Genomic DNA, 16,760 nt, shown 5'->3' with positions numbered 1-16,760 from the left:
AAGTTTGTTCTTGTGCTTGGATGGCAAGTACCCGGTAATCTTACAATGGGTTAACTGATTACACAAGTGAAAGGGTGAAATGCAATGCCTCTCTCAAATACTAGATGCCGCCTTTGATACAAGCTGGACAGGCACAAAGATGTAAGCTTGATTCGTGTTCTTGCAGTAAAATGTATAGATACATGTTCACCCATTAGGGTGACTCATCTGTCTGGCAAGCAACAGCAGTATCTAATTTGAAGTTGTCATTGTAAAATTCTTAAAAGAATTTTTAAAGTCACTATAGAGAGGAGACCTCTATAAATATGCTGTCTTTGTGCCTGTGCCTTCCCAGTATGAGTTTCTCCTGTTGCATTTATATTCATGTGTCTGCTATATCGCTAATGAGTTTTCTTCTATAAATTGACCCTGACTGCTACTGTAAAATCTAGCTTAAATGAAGTGTGGCTTTCAGACTGGGCATATTATTAAAATATTAAAACACATATGGAATCATATTACGATATATTTATTTGGTATTTCAAGGCTATGTTTTTTTAAGTTTGCCTTCTAACAGTTCAGATATGTTCCAAACCTGCTCCTCACACAAAAGTCTTGTGGGCATTTGCACATGTGCAAAATGGTTCTAAAATAGAAATAAAGAACATTAATACATTCTAACCTGGTGTCCTTTGATATTCACTTTGTTTAAATGTAAATGAATCGACAAGATGGAAGACAGTAGAGAATTAGACCCGTTGGCTTCCATATGAGTTATAACCATTGAACAGCTGCAGAAATAAATCTTTCATGTTTATGGTTCGTATTTACAAATACTTGTAAATAATTTTATAAAAACAGAACAAGCTACTTGTGTAATTGAAAACAAGACATATTTGCATATGTATCCAAAAGAACAAACATTTGCAAACATTTTCTTTCCCTGCAAAAAGCTTCTGTATGTGCAACTGCCGCTGATAACAGGACCTTCAGTATGATCATAAACGTTCTTGTGCTTGCTGGCTGACTTGTATCACAATATATAAATTGTAGACTGAAGCTCCTTTTTCTTTCATTTAAACATTAGCTTGTGTACCCAAAATTGAAGTCGGTGTCAATTGAAAACCTGCCTTCTTGATGAGAGAAAACTATATATTTAAGTATATATTGTCTTCCCCCCACTACAAATCCCAATAAATGACTCAGATATTAAATACCATAAAAGTTGTTGGAGATTCAGTAACCAGATGGTTTAAGATCTAGTAATAGATTATGGAGCTTCCCACCTGGGTTCAAATCTAGATCAAGTTGGCACTGTCTGAGAATTATTACTGCTTGGTGTTTTATGCAAAATGAACTGGAGAGTTCTACAGAGAACTTAATATAATGCAAATGTCACTAGCTGGTTATTAGTTTCAATAGTAGGTTTAATTTAAAACCCACTGAATTCAATAGAAAACTTGTTAATTTCAATGGGATTAGGCTTTTATTAAGGAGAATGAATCCTTCTCAACTTTTGAAGTGGTTGTTCAGAACAAGGATAAGTACATTGGTGAGCATCCTTGAGATACTTGTACTGCTCCTGCTTTTGAGAAATTTGTATTATAGATGACCAGATAGTGGGGAAAACACATCTATACCTATATCCTCTATATGAGATAATACCTCTGTAACCAGTATGGCACAATCCTTTAACAAGATCAGTTGTCTCCTGCTGTTCTTTATCCCTGTACTGAACTTGAGCATGACAGAGATTATCCCAGTGGGAAGACCAGAGACTGAGAAATGCCCAGAGGTTGTTCCTCTGGGCCAAGTACAAAAGCCTGATCTGCAACCTGGCAAGCAGGGAAGACTCCAAAACAGCCTTCTTCATGAAATATTTTGCAGGGAACCTGTTGTGATGCTGGGGGGTGTGCTCACCACCCAACATGTGCCCATGGACCTGGGAACTGCTATGGTTCTACAAGGTCCTGAAACAGTTCCAGAGCAGATATGAGCTACGGAAGGCCCTGCAACCCTGAAAAAATGCCATAAGATACAGGAGGTGGTAAAGGAAAAGGGACATAATGTGAACCATGAAGGTGCTCCCCAGTGATAGCAGCAAGGCCGTGTTGGAATGAGTCTCCCACAAGGACTTGCAGAAGGAACAGAGGGACCTGAACTGGCAGGTAGCCCACTGGGAACTCTGTGAGCACTGAGAAAGAGAGGCAGAAAGGTCCACCAATCTGCCTAGAGGACCCTGCCTAAGGAAAGCAGGAACAATCAACCACCTCCTTTGCTACTGCCCATATGCCAAGAAGGTGTGGAAGGGGGTAAGCCTACTCCTTTGTGTGGTGACAGGGGTGAAGACCATGACCAGAGAGGCAGTGCTGTATGGGCACCCACTTCAACCAGTTCATCTCCTGCATCAGGAGCACCCTGTGGAAGACCAGAAACCTACTTATGTATAGGTACACAAACCTTTCAGTTGAGGACTGTGTCAAGATAGGACTGAGTGAACTGCAAGTATACTACTAGAAGACTGTAATGATGACAGTGAAAAGATGGCAGAAATGATTTGGAAGAGAAACAATTGGCACAGACTTTTCAAGAACAACTCCCCTGGAGAAGACAGTGATGTTGATCATGATTACAATGAGGAAGAAAACAGAGACAGTGAGGAAGAAGGAGGGATGAGCAATGAGGACAGCGGAGGAGAAGAAGGTGACGGCGATGACAACAAAGAAGGTGACACAGAGTAAGGATTAGGGAGGGGAACAGAGGGGTGGGAGGGCAGGGGTTGGGAAAGGATGGGGGAGACAGAGGGAGCACAGGCAGGCCAGTGCAATTGTAAGGGGTAAGGAGATGCAGATGGAACCATGGGTACGCGGGTGCATGAGTGAGATTGTGATAGGAATTTGAAGCTGTAACAGTGTACATGTGCTAGGGCCTGTCAAGTGAACTGGACTGATTACAAGACAGGGATGTGAAAGTAGAGGTGTGTGTGTATATATATATATATAAATATATTTTTGTAAAAACAACCAAACAAAAAAGTTCCCATCAGCATGTCAAATGTGGAAATTTTGGCAGCAAGGGGAGGGTGTCGGCTGGCTCTAGCCCTCTTGGTGCTGGCTTGGTTTTGCAGGATCTTCAGGCCCACTTCCAGTTCCCTGCAGAGGGAATGCCTGCTCATTTTTTAAGGGTCAAAAAAACAAGATAAAAGGTTCTCATCAGCATTGTTGGCACCACAGCAGGGTGTCAGAGCTTGCTCCAGCCTCTCTGAGAGCTAGCCTGGTACTGCAATATCAATACCAGGCCTGGTGCTCAATCCATCCTGGGAAGCAAATGTCTGTTTTATTAAGGGCCACACACACACACACACACACACACAAGGTTCCTATCAGTATATTTTCCCAATATGGGTCATGTTTTTTATAGTCATGCTCACTGTTGGCTGCATTTAATTAACATCGTAGTTGGTTTCTATTACTGAGCACATGCTGGTTTTGGCAGCCATTTCATGACAGACAATGTATCTAATGAGGTTTTTTGTAGTTATGAGGGTTTTTTCCCCCATACTGCTTAGGGGTGGGGGGTGGGGGACAGACCCCTTGTCTTGTATTCAGGTAAATAGGGTACATCAAAAAAACCAACAATGATAACAGGAATGGAGAGGCTTCCGTATAAAGAGAGAGTGTAAGTTGACTAAGACTTTTCAGCTTAGAGGAAAAAAGATAACTTCAATAAGAATTTTATAGAAGAAAGTAAATAAGTATTTACTATTTATTTTATCCAACTATCACATGCAATGTGATCATTAGGAAGCAGATTTAAAACAAATTAAAAGGAAGTTCTTTTTCATATTGTGTAATTAACCTGTGGAACTCATTGCCACAAGATGTAGAAGCTGACAATTTAACATGGTTCAAAAGAGGACTAGGCAAATTCATGTAGGACACGAGTATTAGGGCTTAGGATGCCCTCCAGATTAAGACTCCCTAGGGCTTCAAATACTGGGAGCACTAAGGAGAGACGGGAGGGGTTGAACCAACCTTGATAGGCCCTGCATAAATACTTCCTTGTAGCACTCACTGGCCAGATCCAAATGTGCAGGCATGAGCAGTTTGTGGTGATGCAAACCTCTTTGCATCACCACAAACTACACACCTGGAACATTACAATGTGCCCTGTGCTATAAATTTGCAGCATGAAGGCAAATTTTGCTACTGGGGAATCCCAGTAGGAAAAAAAAAAGAGTGAGAAAAAAAGCATCACCACACACATGACAGGAGCATAAGTCAGCAGACACAGAGGCTTGGGCCTCCAGAGAGATGCTTTGGCTCACACCATTAGTTGAATGCATGGCCAAGTGCCACCCGGTGGCTGGAAGCCCTATCATTTGAGGGGCTCCCAGCTGCAGGGGCGCACTACCTGCTGCCAGCCCCACATGTGACAAGGCTTGCAGTGGGGGCAATGTTCCTGGCACTGCCTCAGCTGTGAGCCTCATCAGCTGCAGGGCTTGCAGCAGAGAGAATGCTGCCCCACCCCGTGAGCTTCATAAGGTCCAGGGCTTGTGTGGGGGGCAGTGCTGGGAATGCTGCCACCTCTGGGAGCCTCATCAGCTGGAGGGCTTGTATCAGCAGCAGTATTCTTGGTACTGCTCCTACTATGAGTCCTGTAGCTGATGTCAGCTGTGGGGTTTACAGCAAGAGCAGTGCCAGGAATGCTGCCTCCACTCTGAGCTGCATCAGCTGCGTGGCTGGCAGCCTTGGGAGCTGGTGCAGGGGGTGCCCAGGATTGTGATCCCAGGATCCCCCTGCACCAGCATTACAGAGTGATGGGATCTAATGCACAATCCTGCAATCATTTCTCTGCCTTGAACATGTGGCATGGCAGGGAGTGCAATTTTGTGGATTGTGCATTAGATCCCATTGTGCCTTCACCTGCATATGGAGAGGGGCCAAAGTACACTACTTTGAGTGTCACTGAGCTAGGTGGGCTAAGTGTACAGACAAATGCACTGACACACAGAACTGTCTAATGCACAATCAGTCTGGGGGAAGCAATGAAGCAAGTGACCATGCTCCATTTCTTTTCACAGTAGTTAATTCTTAGAACAGTGAGCACGTAGCAGAAAAAGAAGGGCAGGGAACTTCATTTTTCCTCCCACCAGAGGGTTAGTTCTTGCCTGGTGAGCATCTCAAAAAAAAAGGACCAGCATATATGCTCTTTGAAGCATTGACCCCTAAAATCTTCAAGTTGATAAGGTATAGTAAACCTGGTGTATATTAGGGTAACAAAATTATGTCTTGATAGACACACGTAATTTTGGGGTGAAAAATCTCCCATCTAGCTGTCTATTAGTGGGCATAAAATATAATACGGCTGCAACCTCCAAGTAAAGACTTCTTAGGTCTCTATGTTGGAAGCTGTAAGGGTAGGAAGGTAGACAATGGATCATTCTGAAAATCCCTTGCATAAATACTCTTCCCCTTGGCAGCTCCATGATCTATGGTACTGTTAGCTCTTGAATTGTGGCGTAGGCCTGTTGTCTGACCATTATGCCATTTCTTAGGTTCTTATTGGAGGTTTTTAAGACCTGGCTAGACAGAGCCTTGGCTGGGATGATATAGTTGGGGATGATCCTGCTTTGAGCAGGGGCTAGACTAGATGATCCCTTCCAGCCCTAATTTTCTATGATTCTATGTTTATTAATGACCTATAACCAGAAGAGTTTGCCAAATTAGGCCCCACATTAAGAATTCAAATAGAAAAAAATATTTGAATTGAAATAGAGAATTATTAACTCTTAAGAGCTAAGGATTCAAATAGAGTGGCTTGAATAGTGTGGAAGGAGATTTATTTTGCTTTTATTTCTGTTATTTATTTTTATTTCTAAACAAATCTGAATCTCTCCTATGGAGGAAGAAATGAAAGATGTTGCTAATTACCTTGGCCCTTTGATGGGCCACAGCTCCAGCTAGGGTTGAGTCACTGACCGCTGTCTGATCCTGCCCCAAATAAAGTTAAAGCCAGCAGGGAAGACAGGAGTAAGCTGTCTATAAAACCAGTCTCCTAGCTTTGAGTGTCCTGGTTCGACTCTTGTCCCTACTTTTGCTTTCTCTTTCTATACTGTTTATCTGTGTCTGGCTTTTGATTTTGGCTAGTTCCTGACCATCATTCTCAGCTTCCAATTCCTGGATCATTCCTGGCTCTAGCTTCTGAAATGGGTATGATCTGTGGCTTCCTGATTCTGGCTTTCTGGCTTCAGCCTGCTCCTGACTCTGTGTGTGCGTGCGTGCGTGTGTGCGCGCACACCTCTTGCTGATTTTGTGTGTGTTGGGTCTGTATCTGGGGGAAATATGTAAAACCCTATAGGGCAGCAGAGGATTCTTCAGGCCTATTGTTTGGGAGTGAGACTGCAGTGTGGCAATCCCTGAGTGGACAAGGCCAGGGTGATGTCATGCAAAGTAATAAAAGGGGAGCTAGGCTGGTTTGGGGGAGAAGAAGCTGCTAGCAACTGCTGAAGAGTGCTGCCTCCTCCAAGGGAGAAGGAGTTGCAGAGAGTGAAAAAGGAAGCTCAGGTAGAGAGGAGAGAGGGAGAATTGTCTCAGTGTCTGGGAACTCCTCTCTTCTCTTTTCTTTCCCATTTTCCCCTCTCTTTTGAGGTTTTAAGGGATTAATAGAGGGGAAAGAAAGAGTACTGGTTCCTTGGGTTTGCAGGTCGGGATTTAGGCCTGGCAGTTTTAACAGTGTTGGAACTAGGAGTTCCTAATCCTGATAGTTTGGGCCGGGGTTGAGGCTTGCAATTTTTTGTTCCTAGTGGAGCTATGACTCAAATTGTCTGCGGCCCAGGACCAGAGGGTAGGCTTGGTCTTTTCCCCTTGGTCTTCCCCCCTCTCTTTTGATAGTCTTTTCTTTTAGTTGGCTGTGTGGTTGGGCCTGCTGTAGCCGTTAATCAGCCTGTTTCCCTTGGAGTTTTTCCTGCAGTTTGCATTTCAGCAGGCCTCGTAATCCAGCCCAGAAGTGTGGAGTGCATATATGCTGTCTGGAGCCACAGTCACTCCCCACACAAACATATAGCTTCTCCGTGGGAGCCAAGTTTGCCACGCTGCTATCCCTCCAAGAGCACCGAGGGGCCCCTTGTACTGCCGAAGGACCCACACTCTCAAGTAGTATCCCCTAGTGCAATGCAACCTATAGACTATGTCATGTAGTTAATAGTGTTTCACACTGCATTCTTCTGTTTTTTGTGTTAAAATCTATTTTGGTTACGCTGCTTGTGAGGAGCGGGTTATTGTTTATGCGGGACACTATTAATTGATTTAGTGTTCCCAGATTTCTGGGTGGGGGCTCGAGCCAAAGTAAATACATTTAGTACCACAAAAATTGAACCCAGCCCTTGTGCTGCTAGCCAGTGCCCTGCAGAAGGGTTATATAACTATCAAGTCTGACTGTCATGGCAGATCCACATCTTTAACAGTATTTAGGATATAACTCATCAAAGATATTTAGCTGTCTATCTTTTGATTTCAGTTGGGAGCTATGCATCTACATAATTTTGAAGATGTGTTTATTCAATTCCAAAAGGGGCTTAAGTGCTATGGTGATGAGCAGGATAGATTTTTTTATATGGTGCATGAGTATTTAGAGACTCAAAAATGTAACCAACTTTAGCATTCATTATTATTCAGCTGAAAATGCATACTAGAAATATAACACTTCTTCCTGTTGTTGTTCCTCTTTTTAAAATTTTGTCATCCTGCAAGTGAACAAAAGCAATAATATGGGATTTAGATGATAGGTTACACAGCACAAATAAGAGCTTTTGTATCCTTGTAAATCATCATCAGTCCCTCAATATGAGGATGACAGTCTTCCAGTAAATGTCATGTCGGGTTGCGAGCAGCCAGGAGATCAATCTGAGAATTGGGTTGGGGCAGGCCAAGCCAGGAAGCTGGAGGATCAGGAAGAGCACAAAATCATAGGACAAAATGAGTTGAGAAGCCCAGAGGCAGAGGCAGAAGGAACAGTGAGGCAGTCTGGGTTCAGGTGGAGGCCTGTTGCCCAGACACTGTGCATGGTTTATATTGAGGGAAGTGTGGGGTCAGCTGACCCCAACTAACCACTCCTATAGCAGGCAGTGGGTGGATGGCTGGGCCCTGATTGAGCTTCCAGTGAGCTTTGCCCAGTGTGGTCAGCTGGAGAATGGTGGGGTGGGCAGAGAGGCCAAAGCCACAAGTTTGAGGCTGTGGTTTGACAGTAAATGAGGAAGTCGTCAGTGAGTTCGTAGATGACTGAGGAAGCTGATCTGAGATCCACAGATGTGACAAGTAGTTTCAGGAAGAAGGAGTAGATCTGGTTACGTCAGGTCACTGCTCTTTCCATTTGTCTTAACAAACAACCTGAAACTGCTCCCTCAACTTTCACCAAGTCCACTGTTTGCCTAAAACTGTTTCATCTAAATGTCAGAACCCAAAGTTGTGATTTTCTTGTTTGTGTGTGCTTCGGCATCGCTAAATTGTGTTCCCGCTAAATTGCAGCTCTTTTGCACGGTGGAGCGTTCTGTTGCAATTAAGAACCTGCGTGCAGGAGTTTTTCCCGCCAGTTTTGTAGCCTTCTTTGCATCGTGCATTTCTTTTGCATTATAGTGATGCATGGTACAAAGAAGTTCCCGCCATTTGTACTAAGATTTCCGCCACATTACTGGGCTGATCCCTTCGAACCCAGCTTTTTCCTTAAGAGGGCAACAGAGGTTTAATTTGTCGAACCCACGGAGCTTCAACAACTCCGCAGGACCTATTTACTGAACCCTCGGAGCCTTAACAACTCCGAGGCACATAATCTCTAGCCTCTCCCCGTCGCCGACCGCAATCCTAGATGTATCCCTATCCTATGGACCCAATTGTCGAACCCACGGAGTCTTAACAGCTCCGGGGGACCTGGGAACCGAGTGAAACCCACGGAGATTCAGCTGCTCCGTGAGAGAGAATTGTTAAACCCGCGGAGCTTAAAGTACTCCGGGGTCAAGGAACCGAGTCTATCAGAGTCCTCCACCGAGAACTCAAGCGGAGCTGTGCCTGGAAAGCTGACCAGCCTACACCGTGACCACCTTGGGTATAAGTAAATAATCTTTTCAATCAACCATTACGCCTCCGTGACCGATTCTAGCTCGAGCGTACCAAATCGTGCCGCGGTTTTCTCCAGCCCCGCGTGCCCGGGCTGCTGGCCACAGCCTGTGTGCACAAAGACGAGCCCGGCTCGCCCCTGAGATCGGGAGCCGGCCCGCACACTAAACACCTCTCTTGCATACGCCTCTTCACTGGAGCACTATCCAGATCAGTTTACTTCTCACCCATAATTCAGGATTCTTTGAAGTGAGTGCACAGAGGTGGCATTAAGCTGAGACATCTTGAAGCAAGCTCTTCCAGTCCACTGTGCAAGTTAGCTGTGTATGTGCATGTATGCAATGTGACAGATGGAGATAAGGAATGCTTATACCTCTTATTCTTCTCTGCTAGCCTGGGACTTGAGAGACCTTGATCCAAACCCCTGCTCAGCCATATACTTCTATGCTGCTTTTGCAGCACACTTGGGACTGCTGCTCAAGCACAGCCCATCTACTCTCCAACCCTGCATATGCCAAGCCCCAAAATGAGATGGTGAAGCTGCCCTAAGAGCAATCCCACTGCTGGTCTTGAGCATGCCAAAGACCAAGCATGCTTGAGAGCACTCACAGCTGCCACTGTCTCTGGCAAGCTTGAGAGGAATGAACTCTAGGTCAGATTCACTTCCAGGTTTGGCATGTGCTGAGTTGGCAGATATATATACTTGAAAATGGCATTCCTAAGAGCACTGTAGAAGCACATCATACTTTTGTGTCTCAGTGTTTCATCTGTAAAAAGAGGACAATAGTACTGACTGGTATCATAGGCTGTGAGGAGAAATACACCAACATTATGAAGTCTTTGGGCAGTAGAATAATGGTGAGCGAGTGTATACATGCACATAATAGAGGGAAGGCTGTCTTAATTATAACACAGCATTTGCCTTGACCTGCTGCATGTTGAAACCACCTGCCTTCTCCACAAGTTAGCTAACACATGGTAATATTTTTTTTCCTGGTGTGAATACACCCAAAGAGCACTGCAGTGTTCAGGTAGTCATGTGCATAAAACTGGGGTAAGTTTTACAACAACATGGAGATATTTGGGTGGATCAGAATGATTTACGTTTAATGTTTTTAATTAATGTTTAAAGTATTACACAAAGGCAAGGATTAGGAAGACTCAAAGAAGTGGATTCAATGTTTTTGGGGTGGGAACATTTTGGCTTCACTCAATTCTATTATGTACTTTCAAATATGGAATATATATACTTTTTTGCTCTCATTTAATGCTTTCAGAAAGCTGTTGTTGATATGAGGGATTTATGTGCATAACTAACATGAGCACTAAAAAAGAATAGACCCCTATAGCCTCTTTCTGTCTGTATAAATCTTCAGATGTTCCAAGCTGTCTTTTGATACTCTTCAGAAGTATAGATGGAGCATGCTTGAGGATTTAAGTGTGATAATCTCATGCTGCTAGTAATATTATAAGTAATATTAAATGTCAGAAGGTAACAAAAGAAAGGCTGCTTTATTTTTCCTTTTCTAGCCAAATAAATGTAGGAGCTATTCAAGTTAGAGCAATAGAATATTTCCCAGACAGGAGTGGCAATCTAACTAACATCAGTGCTTTACCATTCTTTTTCTCATATATAATAGAGTCAGTCTTGGTTGATTTGTACTTATTTTATACATGTGTCTGGGCATCCAAAAGAATTAAGTGCTAACCAATCTCATAACATGAGCACTGACAGAAGATATTACAGGTCACAGGAGGCAGAGTTACTGACCACCCGCTAAGTTGCATTTATTAAGTGGAAAACTCATAGGAAAGCTGCCACTCTTGCCAACATTTTGTAGAGGGACTCAGTGGAAGCTGTCAGTCTTGGTGCAGTTGATTTGTACTATAATTAACGAAAAATACAAATAAAAAAATAAGCTTCTGAACAGTCAGTGAATGGCTTGCCAGGTCATATTTCTAAAATATTCTTATCCAGATGGGCTTGGAGTTCAGAATTCTCTAATCCACAGAGACTTTGTATTTAAAATTCTCTAACCTAAAAGGACTTTTGAGCTTTGTATTTCTTTACAGATGCTCTCTGTTCCTAGCTGGTGGCAGGTGAGTGAAGGAGTGAGTGAATGTGTGTTGCTGCTACTATGTATGAAGAGGTAAAACTGTTGAGTTTTGCTCTTGAAGCAGTGATTCAATCTTTAACAAATATGAAAAACATATAGTAGTAGGGAACGCCCTGAAGACAGAGATGAGGAAGATTGAAAAGTGTTTGGAAATTAGATAGGGTGGGAGCACCTGGAAAAACACAGGTCAAGACTTTTTTTGTATTGCCTGAGTTGTTTCCTAAATTTCTTTTTATATTAGTGGTGGATAATACAGTGCATATTTTATGTACAGTCCTTCTTAGATACCCGGTGTATTCAGGTGGTATTCAGTGTATCCAGTTATCCTGGATACACTGAAACACTGTGGTACAACAGAGCTGCATAACTTTTTGTGAATACTTTAGCTCCTGTTGGGCTCTCATAAACACTTGCACATATCAAGCACCTTGTGACTTTATCCTTTCTAGCGCTGGCAGGGCACACATGGTTTGACCCGACCACAGCTTGATCTAATGGAATTAAGTTTCAGTTCAGGTAGCAGAAGCTAATTGTTTAAATCAAGGGATCCCAGGATCAACTCCTGCTGCTGCTAACCCTTTTCAACATTACATTTTAGTAGGAATGACAGGAAATAAAAACTCTGAATACCCAAGGCACAAATATATTGTTACCATAATGGTCCTAACCTAAGCTGCAGGGGAATCTACTTAATTTAGTTCTTCACATAGGGGCAAGAATTCTTAAAAAAGAATTGCCTTTTTAAAAATCTGAAATACTTTTAGGAAGGTTCTTTCCAGCCAGTGCAAATTACTGTCTTTCTCAACTATAGTGCTATATCCAGTAACTCTGAAATATTAAGAACATTATCTACTAATTTTACCAAATGCCTTATGTGATATAAACCCCACGTGAAAGAGCAAGAGTAAATGAACTGCATTGTGTACAAGCAACCCTGTCTACTCCAACTATAGTGGGTCCCAGGTCTCTGGGCCTAAACTACAAAGGAAAGGACTTGCTTGTCTAAGCATGATATTTATTCAGTTATTTCTACGATTTTTTTGTGCTGCTCTCTCCAAAAAGGCTCAGAATGGCTTACAATGAAGCAGTACAACAAGGACAGTACTTCCGAAAGATAGCCAGGCTTGGGTTCTGGTGGGGCTCAGGGTGGAGGGAGTTCCAGAGCTGATGGTAGTGAAGGAGTGTAAGCCAATCTTTTCTTGGGGAAGAGAAGCTTGATTGGAACCTAGAACCATGACAGGATGGGACCTTGCTAGTATGAAGGCTAACTCACTCATATATTCATAAATGTACTTCTCAGCCTTCAGATGCAGGAAGAACATTTCAAAATGTTCATCTGTAGTACTGGAGATATATCTGGATTTAGTCTGGCAAGGGAGGGAATCAGTTCCTTGTGCCTGATATGTTTCATTGGTTGTTTTCTGTTGACTTCAAGAGAAGTTAAAATGACCCCATTTGGGTTCATCTAGGACCTGTTGGTGACTGTTAAAACCAACAGAGTGGTGTTCTACTTGAGCTTTTGCAGCCTGGCTTATTAAATCCCTGTTACGCATTTTTGTTGCTTGTGTGTTGGGTTTTTGTTGTTGTTGTTTTTTCTGCAAAAGGATAGAGTTAAGTCTGGACTCCAGGCCACTCCTGACTTCCATAATGTGATCATAAGTACTCTTTGCACTGCTGTTGGGATAAAATTTTAAATTTCCTGTCCAAAAAGCTGTGTGTAATATTGCCATTTGCTCTAATATACATCTCTTGTTTCACTACAGAGGTAGTTGCATTGTTGCTGGATACATTGAGATGTTGTCTAACTGGTAAAGCACTTTGGAATCAGATATCACTGCTGTTCTCTCCAGGGATATGTCTCGGTGCCTTCTCAAATAACATAAGGTAATATTCAGAACACACAGAGAAATTAGTGATTCTGAATAACCACTTTGGGCATGTCCTTACAAGTGGGAACATGTGTTTCCCGAGGGACAAACAGGTAAGGGACCTGATCAAACCTTCCCAAAACCTTGCTCTGGGTAGGGGAGGGGAGGCTGGGGTCAGCACCTGGACTGGCCCCGCCAGCCTTACCTGGGGTCCGGGGGGCCTCTGGGAGCTGCAGCTGCAGTGATCCAGCAGCAGGGAGCCTGGCCAGCAGTTGAAGTGTGGCTCCAGCCAGCCAGGCTCTGGTTTCAGGCAGTATGCCACCCTGCTACGTGTGCCACCCTGCTTTTTTTAGGTGGGGGTTTTTTACACCAGGATCTCCTGGTGTCAACCTTCCTCTCCCCCTGCCCTGTCTCCTCTCCCCCTGTGCTGCTAATTTGCAGTGTGGGGAATGCTTACATGTGTGGCACATGTGATGTGCAACACTGCAGATGGCTCTGCGGCACTGCATCCCACATGTTCCCACTCATTTGGACGCATCATTTGAGGTAGTAGATGCTTTTTTTGGTACCTTCTCAGGTTATGTCAATTCCTCCCTCCCCTTCCAAGTGACGGGGCAGCTCTTCTCCAAGAGGGCTCTCCATCATTGGCCTGATACCTAAGCACTGACAGCTTGCTTTTTGAGAGCAAACACTAGCTAAAGATACCACACAGGACTATTTTCAAAGTCACAAACTGTTTTCCTACAATCCAGAGTCCTCAAGGGGTATCTACATAATAAAAACGCTGTCATAGAGTCATAGAGTAGTAGGTCTGGATGAGACCTTCAGAGTTCTTCTAATCCAATCTGCTATCTGAGACAGGATTATCCATATCCAAACAGTTCCATAAAACCAAAATCTAAACTCTACATAAGACTACCATCAACCCTGACACAACATAAACCTAATACCCTAACCTGCCACAAGTAAAGCAGGAGAATCATGCAGCCAATGCCCTGCTTCTCTACAGTATTATCAATCTATGCTTAAGAGGTCCTGGGTAGAGGGTCATACCTCCTGCTACAGAGAAAGGCAAAACCCTCCACAGTCCATCCCAGTCTGACCACGAGGTAAAATTCCTTCCTGACTCCAAATATGGTGATTGGTCTGACCCAAAGCAGAGGGGCAGGACCTTCTAGCCAGAAACCTCTGGATTTACTCCTAGCAGGAATACTGGCACACCCAATATGGCAGAAAAGAGGAAAAGGGGGGGGGGGGGGGGCAACCAGCAAAACCCAGAAGCATGGGAAAAACCCATGGTAGAAAACAGGAATAGCTACACTTAGACCATCCCAGACCAGTGGCTGTGCAACTTCTTTTTGAACACTTCCAGTGATGGGGAGTCCACAACTTCCCTAGGCAGTCTAGTTCACTGCCTCACTGTTCTACAAGTGAAGAAGTTTTGTCAGATATCCAGTCTCAATTAATTTTGCTGAAACTTCAAGCCATTGGTCTACATCCTCCTCTCTGCAGCAAGAGAGAAAGGGTGCTTTCCCTCTTCTTTGTGGCAGCCTTTCAACTATTTGAAGACTGCTATTATGTTCCCTTTTAAGTGACCTTTCTGCAATCTGAACATACCTAGCTCCTTCAGTCTCTCCTTGTATGACTTGCTTTCTCATCTTGATTGCCCACCTCTAGGCCCTCTTTAACTTCTCCATGTCCTTTTTAAAATGAGGGGCCCAGAACTACACACACTACTCAGTATGAGGTCTAACCAGTGCTGAGTAGAGAGGCTCTATCGCCTTCCATGTCTTGTACCTAATGCTTCTATTGATGCATCCCAAAGCTGCATTCACTTTTTGTGCTGCTACATCACACTGCAGATTCATATTGAATCTGTGATCTACCAAGGCTCCCAAGTCCTTTTCCATAGAGCTGCCATCCAGTCAGATGTTCCCTATTTTGTATTTGTGTTTTTGATTATTCCTCCTGCTGAGGACTAGCACCTTGTATTTGTCCACATTGAACTTCATTCTCTTAGCTCTAGCCAAACTTTCCAATTTGTCAAGATCCTTCTGAATTATGCTTGCATCCTCCAACATGTTTACAATCCTTCCCAATGTTGCGTCATCCATAAATTTATTCAAGAAGCTCTCTCTGCCAGCATCCAAATAGTTAATAAGCATATTGAACAGCAGTGGGCCCAGGACAGACCTCTGTGGGACTCCACTTGAAACTCTTGCCATTCTGACATGGACCCATTAATACTTGCCCTTTGCTTGTGGCCATTGAGCCAGTTATCTATTCACCTTTTAGTAGTTTTATCTAGCCCACATTTTGCCAATTTGTTTATGAGAAGGTTGTGCAAGACCTTGTCAAAAGCCTTGCTGAATTCCAGATACACAATATCCACAGCATTTGCTTCATCCACTCAAGTAGTTACTTTGTTGAAGCAGATCTGGTTTGTTTGACATGATTTCTTTTTCATAAATCCATGATGCCTGCTTGCAATCAGTCTTTCCTCCTCGTATTGCTCCAGATGTGAGATTCTGCATTCCCATATTACTTGGAAGAAAAAATTCTTAGAAGTGTGTCAGTTCTGTAATGCTATACAGTATCCTTGGACTGCTATATCAAAATGTAATTTGGATAGTTGGAAAGAGAGAACTTTAGGGTGTGGACAGTTGAATCATCCACTTTAAAGGATAGCACTAAAACAGGGGTAGGAAACTCATCTGGCTTCATGGGCTGGATGAAGGATGTTGGGCTGGTACATGGGTTGGACTGGCCCCATAGACTGGCCCCACGTGCTGTGTATGTGCTGGCTCCAGCCCCATGTACCAAATGCAGCACGCCCCGGCCCCGGCCCCATGCGGTAGATCCGTTTCATTGGTCTGTGGGCCCAATCTGGGCCAGCCCTGGATCTAGCACACAAGACCAGTCTGGTGCAGGCACTGCATGCAGCATGCATCTCAGACTAGCTCTGTGCCCTGCATTGAACACATTTCCCAGATTGGGCCTGCATGCAGGGTGTACACTGGGTCCAGCCCCATGCATCACATGCAGTGTGTGCTAGACAGGTTTTGTGTGTCACATGCAGCACGTAGGGCAGGGGCCAGGCTCTGCAGTTTGCATAGCTGGTCTGAGACTCCCAGGAAGTAGTGTGTGCCAAATGACAGAGCTCCGCTAGCCAGATTCAGCTGTGTCTTTGACATACCTGCTTTAAAGGGTATCAGTTGCACTGCTGCAAGTTGTCGGGACCGAGGGCAGTCTAAGGCTATGGCCAGTAGCCCGGACCGTCAGGTGGGGTTTTTCCACAATGGAGTAGAGTTAGGCACGGAGAGTTATTCACAAAGACGGAATTTCTTTGTATTGGTTTTACAAAGAAAGCTTTACTTACACTGCCGATGGTTGCAGTGCAGGAAGGAAACTTGCTTGAGTTGCAGATGCACACAGACAAACACAAGTGAGATCTCTTCCGAACCAAACCGAACTGAGATGAGTCGTCGATGCACGACTCCATGAGCGCTTCACACGGGGGTACGTCAAATTTTCCACTATGACGGGGAGTGGCTAAGAGCTGATCAGGCCCCTATGTCCTCCTCCAAGACACACGTGGAGTTTGCTAGGCTCCACAGCGCGCTCAGAGTTCCCCACGAGATGGTTGTGGAGTCCTCCAACTTGGGCGGAAACTGCTTTAACCTTTT

Source organism: Alligator sinensis, unplaced genomic scaffold, assembly GCF_000455745.1.
Source record: "Alligator sinensis unplaced genomic scaffold, ASM45574v1 scaffold832_1, whole genome shotgun sequence".
In the NCBI taxonomy this organism is placed as follows: Eukaryota; Metazoa; Chordata; order Crocodylia; family Alligatoridae; genus Alligator; species Alligator sinensis.
The sequence above is the reverse complement of the archived record's forward strand: the minus strand, read 5'-3'. Positions refer to the sequence as shown.